Below are 14,620 nucleotides of genomic sequence, written 5' to 3' on the forward strand. Positions count from 1 at the left end.
AAGGGCGATGACTTTGTCCCTATCGCGGGTAGTAAATATAAGTGGATCGAAAAAGCCCAAAGAGAGAAGTCTGAAAAAACCCTACATCGAGCAGTGGAGAGACGGTTGATAAAGAAGAAGACAAAATATTAGAGAAATGTATGCGTGTATTAAAAAAAAAATTATGAGAAAGTGTCAAATATGACCCGAAATTGATCATATCTAAAATCAGCGTTAACGAAGAAAACCATGACTGATACTACGTCTGACTAGGAGGGTTATCAAGAGACGTCTATGACCCAAGATGAATCAATATGAAGGAGACATGTGTCATATGTGACAAACCCTTGTCGTTTTAAGGATATGTTACGACGACGTCTTAATTTAGATCCAGTAAATCGTGTAAGGATGAAATTTGACTAAATGCAGTCAAAATGCGTTCTCTAAGATGAATGTGCGGCAAAGCATTGTATGATATATGTTCTTATGGTCTAATGGATATAAAGAAAGAATGCAAGACTGAGATAAGGATTATTTACACCTTTTAATGAAATTTAAAAATAAATATGTTTATATGGTTTGGGCATATGAGTCACGTGAGTGAAGAAAAAATTGTAAAATAAAATATATGAGGCGACAATTTATGAGGCGATAATTTATGAATTTATTTTGATACTTAAAACAGAGGAGGACCGAACAAAACTTGTCATGGTTAAGTATTTCCAATACTTGAAAGTGAGTCGGACTAATCGGCGGGTAAAAGTGATGCATGAATGTGGAAAGGTGAAGGTTATTTGCAACGACAGATTAGTGTGGCTGTATTCTATTCTCTCTACCTACCTCTGCAGGGAAGTGATGTGATGATAAGTTAGTTTAAGCCTTTAGAAAGTCGTGTTATTGCCAACGAAGATATTGCACCAATAAGATAAAACATTTTATCCACCACTTCGCGTGAGGAGAGGAAAAAAATGTTAGGGTTCAATTTCTTGCCATTTTTTAAATTTTATTTATGAGTTTGATAAATTTTTTTTTAATTGGTGTGTAGATCAGATGATTAAATATTTTATCCCATATTAAAGGCATATGGGATATAACTGAAACGAATAATAATGAAACACTCCACGAAATAATCATCATACCATTTACCATCAGACGTACGTTACTACAGCGAGGCAGCACATTATTACAATATATTTAAAAAACGGGGTCGAAAACGACCCCAGTTGGCCATAAAAGGGTTAATAAAAAAACATAAATAGCTCACCGTTTCTCATAACGCTCGCGGCCAGGGATGAAGTGTGTGGGATTTTATATTCACCAGCATTATTTGGGCGGCACAATATACATATACGTGTATGTGTATATATATACATGTATAGGCGGTGTTATATGGGCGGCACTTTGTCGGAGATTTGGCTCAAAGGTTTTTGTGTAACCCTGTAGTACCTTGGCGCATACGGCTACGCTTAATGGCACGTGATATATTCCGCGAAATAAATTTAGACCAAAGTTTAACGAATCCTTTATTTTTGTGCTGAATTCGGAACCCGACATGAATATTTTGCCATGTCTGTATTCTGTTTATTTAAGCCGAATGTTTAAAAAAAAAAATTAATATTAGCAATTCTCACTCCACTTCATACTAGAGTTAGTGTCTATAAATATATATTTTTTATATAAACTCTTTATTTTGTCTCTATGGGACACTCCCGCTGACCATCTAAGCATTCACATTCCAGCTACTACTACAACCATCGAAAATGTATACAACAATAATAAAAAAAAAATAGATTTTTTCGATTTAGGAGCTATTTTTACTTTTTTTCTGGCGGTTATATTCACATGGTATATCTTGCGTCATGGTTTATAAGAGGTTATAAAAGATCTCATAAGAAGAACTCAAAGAATTGTAGTTGGATTATTTCTATCCTCCTGACATGGCTTGTTTCACCCGTCTTACTTTCGAAGCCTCTAAGCCACGACTGCTATGTAGAGCCTCCAGTTTCCCATAAAAGTAATTGAATTTCAAGTAGAAAATATCGCATTTGCCCTGCCAACATAAAGGAGCATTATTCGTGCTCGAACAGAGACGATCGCCTGAATAATCCATTGCTTTAAATATATCTACTCGTTTTACGTATCTGAATTTTAATAATATATGAGAACTTTTGGTACAAAATTACTCAACAAACAAGAAAATGGAAGTCTGGGTAATTACAGAGCTAACAATCTACCATTGGCTACTTTAAGTGATCACTTTATTATACACGTGTTACATTCACCATGATTGGCAATTAAACTACTCAAATTTCAGAAGTTATGTTTATGCTTCAAGTGAATATTTGTTTTGGACACTAATACAATTTATTTTTTCAAATGCAAAAAAAATCTCCAGGAACTATGAAGAGTGTGATAATACTAAAGTAAATATTGTACTTTCAATTTATTAATTATTTCCCCAATATAGCAAACATTTATTTATCATTCATTGAAGACATTTAAGTACGCCAAAAAACAGATATAAAATATCATTAATAATTTTAAATACGTTCATATTTTTTTCTAATATAATATTAATATTTTTTTAAGTAGATGCATTTGACGTGTATTTTTTCTCAAGGAGTAATATGTACTTCATACGCATATGAGCGATATACGAGTACAATAGTATGGAACGAAGATAATCCTCCTTTTTATATGAACAGATAATAATTTTGACAGACTAGATCCTTAAATCCCTCGGTTGAAAAGTTAAAATGGAAGAAAGCTGCAACCATTTTATGACTTGATGGTTTTCGCTGGAATACAGGAGACATAATAACTGGATGAACCTTAATCTACGTTTTGAAATTATATTTCTTCGAGCTTTCAAGTGTAACATACATAAGAAACATACCTTATGTAGAAAATCCTGTTGTATGGACTTTATTTGTATAAGTTTCCACAAAGGTTTCAAAGAAACAAAACGTGGGAGGGAAAACAATTCTTATGAGCAGCAGAACCTTTATGAGATGGAATTAAACCTCTCAGAAATGTTTGAGTCAAGTACAACATTAGAATTCCAATATTGTCTTAATATTTCTTCGTATGACTTACAAATATCTACGTACTAGGAAATGTACAGGGTACCGTGTAATTTAATAACTTTTTACTTTAAAGTAGAATAAACTTTTTTTTGCCGGTCTAGTGTAAGTATTAACGCGTTTAACAATCGTGATGGAGGTCCCGGGTTCAATTTTCAGAGCGTTTATAATAATAAAAAAGTTATTACTTTCAAAGTCTCCACTTCTGGAGGCTCGTCTGCAGAGCGGATAGTGAAAATAGGGCAAGTTGATGTGAAAAGTTCACCACTTATATAAGGAATAATAATTAAATAAAATAAACATTTTTAAGTTGAAAAACTTGCATATTACAATATTTTGAGCTTGTCCAAATACTTATTCACAAATCTGGATTATTTCCAATTATTTTTCGACATCTCAACAAAAATGAAGAAGAATATGGAATATTAAACCAGCCTATGACGGTTGTAAGCCCCGTAAATGCCTAGATTTCCATATTCTTCTTCATCTTTATTGAGATGTCGAAAAATAACTTTGAAATATATTTTGAAAAGTAATCAACCTTGAAAAGTACCTGAAGCGGAGGATGAAGCACCTTGTTATCATGCGAATATTGATCAAGATAACATTGTGTACACACGATGCAGTGGTCTATGCACTATCGGTTGCGATAAAGGTTATAATTATGTTTGTATTTTAAATTTTTATTTATTTATTGATAAATTTTTTATTATTATTTATTTATATAAATTGTATACATTTATTTAAAGAACAATTATAAGCATATTTTAAATATTTTTTGCAAAGACCCCCCAAGCCACCTTGTGTGTCTTGTCGGTGGAGCTCTTTTGACACACATTTTTTTACTGTTTTTATCTATTTCAACCTATTATAAACACAATAAAAAAGAAAGAAAAAATTTAGATTAAAATAATATTTTACATTTTTTTAAAATTAACTCTTGATCATTTAACCATTTATTTATTTTGCCTTTGTTCCAAATTTTATTTTGACCTCTAACCTCCGTCGGCAACAAAAATCAAAATGTTAGGAACAGTAAATTGAATTGTTCGACTCCCATACTTATTGTTGATTCTTGGAACTATCAAACCTTCGTTGTGGGTATCATGGTTGTGTAATAGAATATTTCGATATTTTTGTCTAGATTGTGTTCAAATGTACGAATGTGAAGAGGCGAGGATTGTTTTCAAAGAGAGATTGGTGTGGCGTCCTATTATCGCTTCCTACCCCTGCTGCGAAGCAGCGTGATAGTTAGTTAAATTAAACGAGGAGATACTAAGATCACGATGATTTAATTCACTAACCCAGAAGAGATATTTTATCTTTTGTATTGTTTTTTACGGATCAACTTTATTCATATTTTGTGGACTACACACATCAACTATCATTTTTCAGACATATAAACAAAATATGCTTTTGATTCATGGGACTATCAAACCTTCGTTGTGGGTAAATCGTGTATCATGGTTGTGTACTAGAAGATTTCGATATATTTGTCTTGATTGTTGTTCAGCGATGATACATACTCATCAACAATGTAGTAGAATTAATACTAAAAATTATGCATTTTTTTTGTCGAGTATGTGCCGAAAATTGGCATGAGTCGACAAACAAATTTAAGGGCGTATTCAGTTTGTAGATATCGCTCACTCCTTTCAAGAACGTCATAAATCAAAAATCGTCAATTTTGTGTATGTTTTCGGAATGCCCAGAAAATGTTCTATATCCCAGCAAAAGCGGCATATTTATAACTTAATATTTACCCGCTACAGGGCAGTAAGTGTTGTTTTTGCATTTTGAAGGAAATGTATTGTTTAATTATTTTTTTAAATAAACTAAATATTTTTCAAATGGAGAAAAAACCTTCAGGTTTTACCTAAAAAGATCTGTTGCACACTAAACAGTTCAATAAGTGGCATGATATTTATTTTTAATACATTGTATTATATTTTTAAACTTTAAAAACGATCTCCTGAAAAAACAAGTTTTTTGATTTATGACGTTCTTGAAAGGAGTGAGCGATATGTCAAGGTCTATCAACTAATCTCATTTTATGATTTTTAGAACCTTTTAAAATATGAAATATGCAATTATTCATAAAAAAGCTACATTTTCATACTTTTCATAATTTTTGCATGTTCCTTGTGCTGGAAGTTTCCTTTAAAATCAAAGTGAATTCAGAACAAAAAAACAGTGAACATATTTTTTGCCCATGTTACAATTTTCATTTAACATTAAATCAACGTCGCTGCATGGTATGTGAGTAGGCGCTAAAGCTTAAGGCCTAAAAGCAATAGGCTTAAGGTTTAAGTTTAGCTTTACACGACGGCGCTGCGTTAGGGCTTCGCACCCAAAATACAATATAAAGACTTGTTTACCTTGTTACACGTGCTACTTATATACTTTATTTAAAAAAAACTTATACGCAAGGTAGGCTACACGATCCGCTTACCTGTATATATTGAAATTGTGTAGGTTAGAAAATGTATGCTAACTTAACCTGGAAATAGAGTTGGTATCTGGCATACTGATTTGTCATATATTTGGTTTTTGGCTCTTTATTTACTGTCATTTTACGAAGAAAAAAATCAACATCCAATTAATTTATCAAGATATTAAAGATACAATTAGTTCAACTTTATCAATGAATATTCCTATATGATGAATCTTATATTATAAATAACTAACATACCATGACGCCGCTTCCCCACAGGGGTATGCAGAGAGAATAGAACGCCACACCGCTCTGCCTTTGCCAACATTCTTCGCATTTTCGACATTCATGCATCTCCTCATACATACCCGATGATTATTTTGACTCCTGACCCAGTCGCCTTCAAGTATTTGACAAGCCTAATTTTGCCAAGATTTCCTCGGTCTTCCTCTGCTTTTTTTTCCTTTACTTCATTTGTCTCATAAGGGGCATTTATATTATAGATTTCCCATATGCTAACTTATTACTTTTACTTAACACAACTTTAGACCGGAATGGCGAAGGAGGTTTCATTTGTTGCTCCAAACCAATCCACAAGATTAAGACCACAGAAAAAAAAACTATCTGTCCTTGAAACCCTAACTGTCCATTTTATCGTTCTTTTTTGGTTTTCTCTACTTCTCCCTCCCTTACTCGTTACCTGATCGGTATTCCTTAGACTTCCTTGGTTTTTATCATTTTTTCTATCTTTTCCTTAATAAATGGTACATAGGACGCTGCATCGTTTTGACGCAGTGTTACGTTGTTTGTTGATTGCATGAAGACAAGAAGATCAGTCCTGCGCTTCAGGTACCGATTCCAGGAAATATTGTAAGCTCCAATTAACAATAAGCTCTGATTAACAGAAAAAAGCATACAAATAACAAAATACAAATTAGAGTTATTACGCTGAATTCATTTATGGTAGATGTTATCATAAATGTCAACTAAGGCAGAAAATAATATGTAACTAATTAATTATTCACCAAATCTTAAAGTTTGCGTCAAGATTAATATTTTGACATTTAAATTTTAACTCGAATATGGTTTGTTATGAAATAAATTTTACGTGGGAGGTAAGAATTATTATCACTTTAATATTACATGAAGTAAGATTGTCATTTTCTTATTGAGATTATCTTTTCAAATCTTACTGTCGAATTTTAGCAACCGAGATTTTAAAGGTGATTATTATATATAAGCTTTTGACAGCTTACAAAAGCTTCAAAATACGTATAAAAAATTCAATTAAATGTAGCCTATCTATATCAGTTTCAAAGTTTTTTTTTTACCATACCAAATTAATAATATTATGATAAAATTGATTAAATTTAACCTCTGATTGTAATACATAATCTCACAAGACGTTGTAAATGTCACTCAATCTATATTTAGCAACTTAAGTCAAGGAATGTAAGGCTGAACGAGGAATAATTGAAAAGATCAGAAAGAGCTCTTTGCGGTGGTATGGACATGTGGAGCGAATGGATAGCGAGAGAATGACTAAGAAAATATATGTGGCAAATGTGAGAGGGAAAACAGAACGTGGACGACCGAAAAAGACTCTGCACGATCAGATCAATCAGAACCTAAAATCTGGCGGTGTCAAGAGTCTGCGTAATCGGAGGGCATGTACGACTAGATGTATGGATGTGAAGGAGGCGAGGAGTGTTTGTCAGGACAGAAGAGTGTGGCGTTCCATCCTCTCTGCCTACCCCTGCGGGAAAATGGCGTGATGGTAGTAGTAGTAGTAGTAGTAGTCAATTAATATATTTTAGAGGATGGCAGTATTGATGATATTATCTTTTTCTTATTTAATGGGTGTCTTAAAATAGACTTTCATTTTGAAATATGTTGATGAATATATTTCACAAATTTGAGCAAAAAATATTTGATGTTTCGTTGTGATATTTTCAGAAAAATATTTTCCTTTCGAGAAACGCTAGAAGTTTAAAAAAAAAATATGAAGATATAACACGAAAATGCATGAAATTTTTCTTTAAGTATCACTCAATACAAGGTCTATAGTGGTGATTGAAAATAATAAATTTTAAGCTGATGGGTACATTAATAATGTGAAGAGAGATGACGATATGATAAAATGATATAATTCCGCAGCATCCATGAATTCTTCGGTCTTTCTCTAGATGCCTTTCGAGGAAAATCCAAGGCAATGGTTCACAATGTGATCAGGTTCTCTGCGTCCTTTGTGGAAATAATATTTTTAATTAAAAAAAACTCACTTTGTTTTTTCCTGTAATTCATCTTCATCATAAAGGTTTATTTAAAGATACATTATTTTTTATATGAGAATATAAAATATTAATGAATTCATTACAGGTTTTGCTTGGTGAGACGTTCATTTGAAAGGATTTGTAGTAGTAGATAAATCATCATTCTCAACTTTAAAATATGTCATGTAAAATTATGATATGAAATTCGACATTAATCTGATAGTGGACTTAAGACTTTAGGCCTGTTTAGATATGCCTGTTCAAATCAAGATTCAATTGATACGATATTTGAAGTAAATAGACCATGGAAGTTTCAAAAAATCAGTGTACATTTCTCTATAAAGCACATTTCCAAATTGATGACAAAAATGACATATTATTTTCTAATTCCTAGTGAGTATATTATTAGATTAAAACCAATATTTTTTGCTTTTCACTTTATTTTTATTTGACCAGCAACCGGGTCTCGTCGTTACCGACATCATCAGACTGGTGGGAGGTTATACAAGCTAAAATATTGGTTTTAATCTAATAATATATTAAAATGCAATTCCATCACGAAGTGTCAGTGGATAATATAAATCTATTAAAAAGTCCTAGTAAGTACACAATGTCTAAGATTTACTTACTTAAGATGTGCTTAAAAAGTTAGAAAATAACCGGACCCTTTGAAAATGTGGGCAAATTCAAAACATTGGGAATAAAAATACAATGGTCAAAATACGGAAGATAAAATTGATAGCTGTGTGACCCACTAATAAAGTACATTCGTAAAAGCCTTTTAGGAGTTACAAATGTATTACCTTCGTAGGTCTAGGTGATGTTTCCGTTATTCATAAATCAGGAATTGTGGTGTGAGCAAACGTCCATTATTTTAACGGAAATACCTGTGAAATATATGGCTTCAATTAGTGCTTCGTTTCGTGATTTGATTTTTAGGTATATTTTTTATTACGTTATTAAATGTTTGAATGATTATATAACTAGAGACTGAAAACACCAAAGAAAAAAATCTGTATGAGAGGTACCTACATGAGAGATCTTTAATAATAATTATAATAATAATAAAAGAAATAAAAATAGCAATAACAATTAAAGAAACAATAGTAAATAATGCCTTTTCATATATCGCTCACTCCTTTCAAGAACGTCACAAATCAAAAATCGTTAATTTTCAGTTGTGCATGTTTTCGGAATGCCCAGAAAATGTACTATATTCCAGCAAAAGAGGCAGTTGTTTTTGCATTTTGAAGAAAAGGTATAGTTTAATTATTTTTTCAAATATACTAATTATTTTTCAAATGGAGAATAAACCTTCAGGTTTAACCTAAAAAGATCGGTTGCACAGTAAAAAGTTCAATAAGTGGCTTGATATTTATTTTTAATACATTGTATTATATTTTTTAAGTTTAAAAACGTTCTCTTGAAAAATCAAGTTTTTTGATTTATGACGTTCTTGAAAGGAGTGAGCGATATGTAGAACAGTTTTCGTAAAAAATCACCTCAAGGGCATTTAAGAATAATTTACGCATTTTTTACATGACACAATGGAGTCCTGTTTCCAACCCTAATGTTTGAAAGTGAAGCGTAGAGTTGGCAAAAAAAAAAAAGTATACTGAATATAGTCGAAATGCGTTCTCTCAGACGAATGTGCGGCAAATCGATTTATGATAAATGTTCGAATGGTAAAATAAGGATAGAATGCATGGCTAAGATAAGTATTATCGATAAAATTAAGAAAAGTGTGTTGAGATGGCTTGGACATGTGGAACGCATGAATGAGGAAATAACGGTAAAACAAATTTATGAAGCAAATGTAGTAGGAAAAAGGAGTAAAGGAAAACCGAAGAAAACTTGGTTTAATCGGTTATAAGCCGCTGGTCAAGCCAGGAGTCGAAATATTTGGCGGGTATGCTTGATGAGATGCATGAATGTGTAAAAGGTGAAGATTTTTTGCAAAAACTGGCTTTTTACTCTCTCTGCCTACTCCTGCAGAGAAGTGGCGTGATGGTTAATTATTTTTATGTTTTGATTTTGATTTTTCATTAATTCAATGACGTGTATCGGATTATGTAAATCAATATTTTCGGACTTTTCTCTTAAGCGAGAACTCATAATCTGGAAGGAAGTCTAATCTCCTCGTTCCGAGAATTCTATCAGTCTGCTAGTTGACATAAAATGTGAAAAATGTAAATGTATTTCGTAAGCCAAAAAAGGGAAAATCTTAAGCCATCTAAAGTGTGCGAAGGAAAAACGGATAATGAAGTCAAGTCTAGATGAAAGTAAGCCTCGTTGACTTCGTATTCTAAGTAGATACTGACTAAGCCAAAAATACGTAAGTGATTTTTTCAACTTTTCGAGAGAGACAATCCGATTCTTGAATTCTTGCTGGAATTATATTGTATTCTCAAAAAACGAAGTGATGTGAAAAAATAACTTCATTCCGCCCATTGGATTTCCGGATTAAATAACGTGTTAAATAAATCTAAATGAAGAAAAAAATGGAAGTTTGTGAGTTTACAGGATTTACGACCAGTCGTATCCTGGTTAAGTGATCACTTTATACACGTGTAATATTCACCAATTGTACCCATGATTGACGACCATACATCTCAAATTTTTGGATCTCCTAGATAAATTGATCAATCTCGTTATTTCCTGTTTGATTAGACTTTTATTTTCATCTTCATCTTTATTGAAATATAAAAAAGCAATAAACTACTGAGTCAAGAAAATCCAGATTTATGAACAAGTATTTGGAGACAATCAAAGTTATTAAAATAAATTAATGTGATTCACTCTAGGTTATTTAAAATTATCACAGGTTAATGCTTGAAGTGTTTAATTGATCACATTGCCCTCAATAAATAAATATTAAGCTATAAATGAGGTGTGGTATCTTATGCACTGTTAAATGCCAATACTAGACTAGAAAACTAAAAATATAATGGTCAATTAATTATTTTGTTCAAAAATATGTATTGTATGTGTATTTTCAAACGATCCTTTTTTAAACTTAAAATTACAAAGTTGATATCTTAAGTCGGTTCCATCGATAGAGTATAATCCGATTCATATAATAGTCTGTTCAATCAAAATATGATTTATATATCAACAAGGAAAACGGTCGAATTTTAACCACAAAAAACGACACAAATTGTACAAAGTATGTAAACTTATTCAGTAACTTACAACTTCAAGGCAGGTTTTTTTAAAGAAATATCAATAGACTCAAGAACATTGTACCGTAACGTTGATTCCAACAGGAAGTTAACTTGTTAACTACGTTATAAAAGGAATAATATTATTTTTATTCATTCGAAAGCAAAGTCCTGATATATCAAAAGTTCTACGGTGGGGACCGTGGGACATGAAGAGAGGAATAGGCCGGCCTCAGAAAAGATGGACCGATGACATTGTTTCCGTCGTGGGTAATAAGTGGTTCGAAAAATTCCAAACGAGATACGTCTAGAAAAATAGAAGATCCTACATCCAGCAGTAGAGAGACACCAGACAAAGAACAAAGAAGAATATATATATATACACATATATATATATATATATATATATATATATATATATATATATATATATATATATATATATATATATATATATATATATATATATATATATATATATATATATATATATATATATATATATATATATATATATATATATATATATATATATATATATATATATATATATATATATATATATATATATATATATATATATATATATATATATATATATATATATATATATATATATATATATATATATATATATATATATATATATATATATATATATATATATATATATATATATAAATATATATAAGTAAACATGTGTTTTTTTTTCATTTTCATTTAAATTCAACATGTCATTATATAACTAACAATTAAAAAATGTATTGTAAAAAAAATATATATTTAAAAAACAAATTACCCCCTTCAAAGTATGTATAATGTAAACATGTATTTAATAATACATAGAGAGTAAATTCAATTCATTTAATTAATTTAATAATATATATTAGCACATTAGTAAATTGTAAACGTGTAAAATGTTATATTTATCACTAAAAGCTTTGATTTAGTCTTCATAATGTTCAGCTGAGGAAAAATCATGATTAATTTACAAGTTGTATTATTAGAATACTGCATTGGCAAAGAGCGCTGTTATTGCACCATGTTTTGGCGTAATATTGGCTAAGGAACAATATTATAATATGCACGTGACGGTACCAAAATATTACGGAGTGGGCGTACCAATGCGTGCCGTTTAAATTTAAATCCTTAATTGTCCCAAACTTAAAAACACATCCTGTATAAACAACTTTGAACACAATCATCTTTTGTTTTCCATTCTTATTTTTAATGAACGATTTATTTACCTTATTTAATTTTTTAAGTGTACTCCTCTTCTATATGTCCTTGAGTTATTAAAAACATGTTGTAACATCCCAAAATGGAGCCCGTAAAACACTTTTTTTACCTTATTTTACTCACTTCATTAGAATATAATAAAACAAAGAGTTTTATGAAGAAAAAATCATTAATTAATCAATCAATATTTTTTTTGGGATTTCTAAGATGTTATTTGATATTAAGTTCATGGAATGTCACAGGAATTTTCACCAAGAAAACATTATTACTATATAAAACAAAGTATCCTGAAGGTTTATTTTTACATAAAAAAAATATTCTAAGAGAATCGAAAAACTTATTTTAAATACAAATATATTTCACTTCATATTTTTTCTTAACTTATTTACGTTGTCAAAGATCATTTTTTTCTTTTGTATTTTATTATCAAATATTTTGAGAGATCATGATTTAATTACGTCATTCACGCATATTTTCGTGGCACTGATCTGTCAATGTTTATGGCCGCGTATACCAATGGCCACTCATAAATAGTAACGTTCACCCGGCGTAGGCCTTTCGTAGACGGTCTACGAGTTACGTACGGAGCTGTAGCCGCGACTCTACTGGGCGTCCGAGTCCTGCCGTCTCTCGCGGATCGACGGAAACGGCCGAGCGACGCCGAGCGGCGCCGAGCACCAGTCTCTACGTCGACTTATTGATGTGTGGAACGTTTGAAGTGTCGAGTGCGCACTGTAACGGCAATACTAACGCGCTGAGAATATTGGCGCTTTGATCTCAGAAAGGACATCATGTGATGCGATAAATAAAAAAGATGAGTACTTCAGAAACATAAAAAATAAGAAAAAAATATACTTATTTCAACAAGGTTAAATTGGGAGTCCGCTTCGTAGTGTAATGGTCAGCACGCTCGAATGCCGAACTGGAGGTCCCAGGATCGATTCCTAGACGGGTAGCTCAAATAAATATAAGTGATTATTTTCATTTTAATATGTATTAATATTACCTTAGACTGGTACCTGAAGCAAGGGCTGATTCCCTTTCCTTCATGCGTAAAAGATCAAGATAACACTGCGTTTATATGATACGGTGCCTTATGCACCATCGGGTGTGGACGAGGGTTTGAAAGAAAAAAGATATGGAACTTAGAACTCATTTTTCAATTGCAATCTTTAATTATTTTCATACATTTTATTTTTATTTATTTTCTTGCCATCTTAACAAAGATGAAAAAAAATATGGAAGTCTGGGCATTTACAGGGTTTACGATCTATCGAAGACCAGTTGAGTGATTACTTTACTCACGTGTAACATTCACCAATTCTACCCATTATTGACAGCCACACTTCTCAAATTTTTGGAACTCCTAGATATATTGATCAATCTCGTGACACAGTATGTACATATATGTGAGTTCACTATAGCCATCTATGTTAGAATGAGGATCATTTTCCATTAAAAAAAAATGTTTTAGTATTCCAAAACTTAAAAAAAATTACAATAACTAATAATAAAATAATAGAGAGGCTTAATCAAGCTTGCCTCTTTTACAAGGCATCAGGTTCGCGCCGCACAGGACGACCACTGCTGACAATTCGTCGGCAGTTCAAGTCAGAACTTTGGGACGCGGTTTTAGTTTAATATAATAATAAAATTATAATACAATAAAACAAGAACTCCTAAATAGCGTTATTTATAATATCGAAGAGGTGATGTAAGAAAGAACTCCCGTGCTACCACATATCCAGACATATGTGCGCTACAAGCAGTTTTATGTTGAGGTTAGAGCTCTTCATCAGTCTTTCCCAGAAGCCTACCACTCTATGCCTTATTAGCCCAACCCAGCTTGGTATGTGTGTTCAAGCAAACATATCACTCGTTCTATAGTGTTAGGGTAACTTCATGAAGGCCTTCTCTTGCACTTCTCTGTGTGATATTACACCACAATTTACAAGGGTTCAGCTGCGTACATATACGTAGAACTTGAAATATTATTATTTTATTTATCTACATAGAACAGTAGGCAAAGCGACGTGCTAACATATTGGACGCCAAGCAATGCTCTTACTTCTCGCGCCTTATATGTTCAATAAAAAAAGTAATTTTGTGGATCCATGGTTTTTTGTAACCATATGCTTATTGTGTTAACCGTTTATTGCATTATAATGCATACCTTGAAAATTTAGAGCAAAAAAATTTAAGGAAATAAATATTAAAAATATGCTTTCCTCTCCAACGCCAATCAATCATAAAAATCCATTGATAATAATAAATATATATTCATTTCAATTACTAATGAGTGTAATCTGATCGTATCGCTAAAGTTAAAATAAATAATTAAATTATATGAACAAAAATTTCAGAATCTTCTCATGGAGTCACATTTTTCAAAATATAACACAAAATCACACTGCCTACAATGTATGTGTGTATCATTTAAAATTAAAACGG

The 14,620-nt window shown here is 31.5% G+C and overlaps 1 protein-coding gene across 1 annotated transcript in view; it reads right to left on the bottom strand.

Moving 5' to 3' along the window:
- LOC148311768 (neuronal growth regulator 1-like) overlaps window positions 1-12,776 on the bottom strand; it is a 58,375-nt gene extending 45,599 nt beyond the window's left edge. Inside the window, exon 1 of the mRNA XM_088278441.1 lies at window positions 12,178-12,776. The gene's annotated coding sequence lies outside the window, so the exon portion shown is untranslated. The remainder of the gene's footprint in view (window positions 1-12,177) is intronic.
- Between the last annotated feature and the right edge of the window lie 1,844 nt (window positions 12,777-14,620).

Source organism: Brachycentrus maculatus, unplaced genomic scaffold, assembly GCF_059751285.1.
Source record: "Brachycentrus maculatus isolate JH-2025_06_01 unplaced genomic scaffold, ASM5975128v1 h1tg000057l, whole genome shotgun sequence".
Taxonomy (NCBI): domain Eukaryota; kingdom Metazoa; phylum Arthropoda; class Insecta; order Trichoptera; family Brachycentridae; genus Brachycentrus; species Brachycentrus maculatus.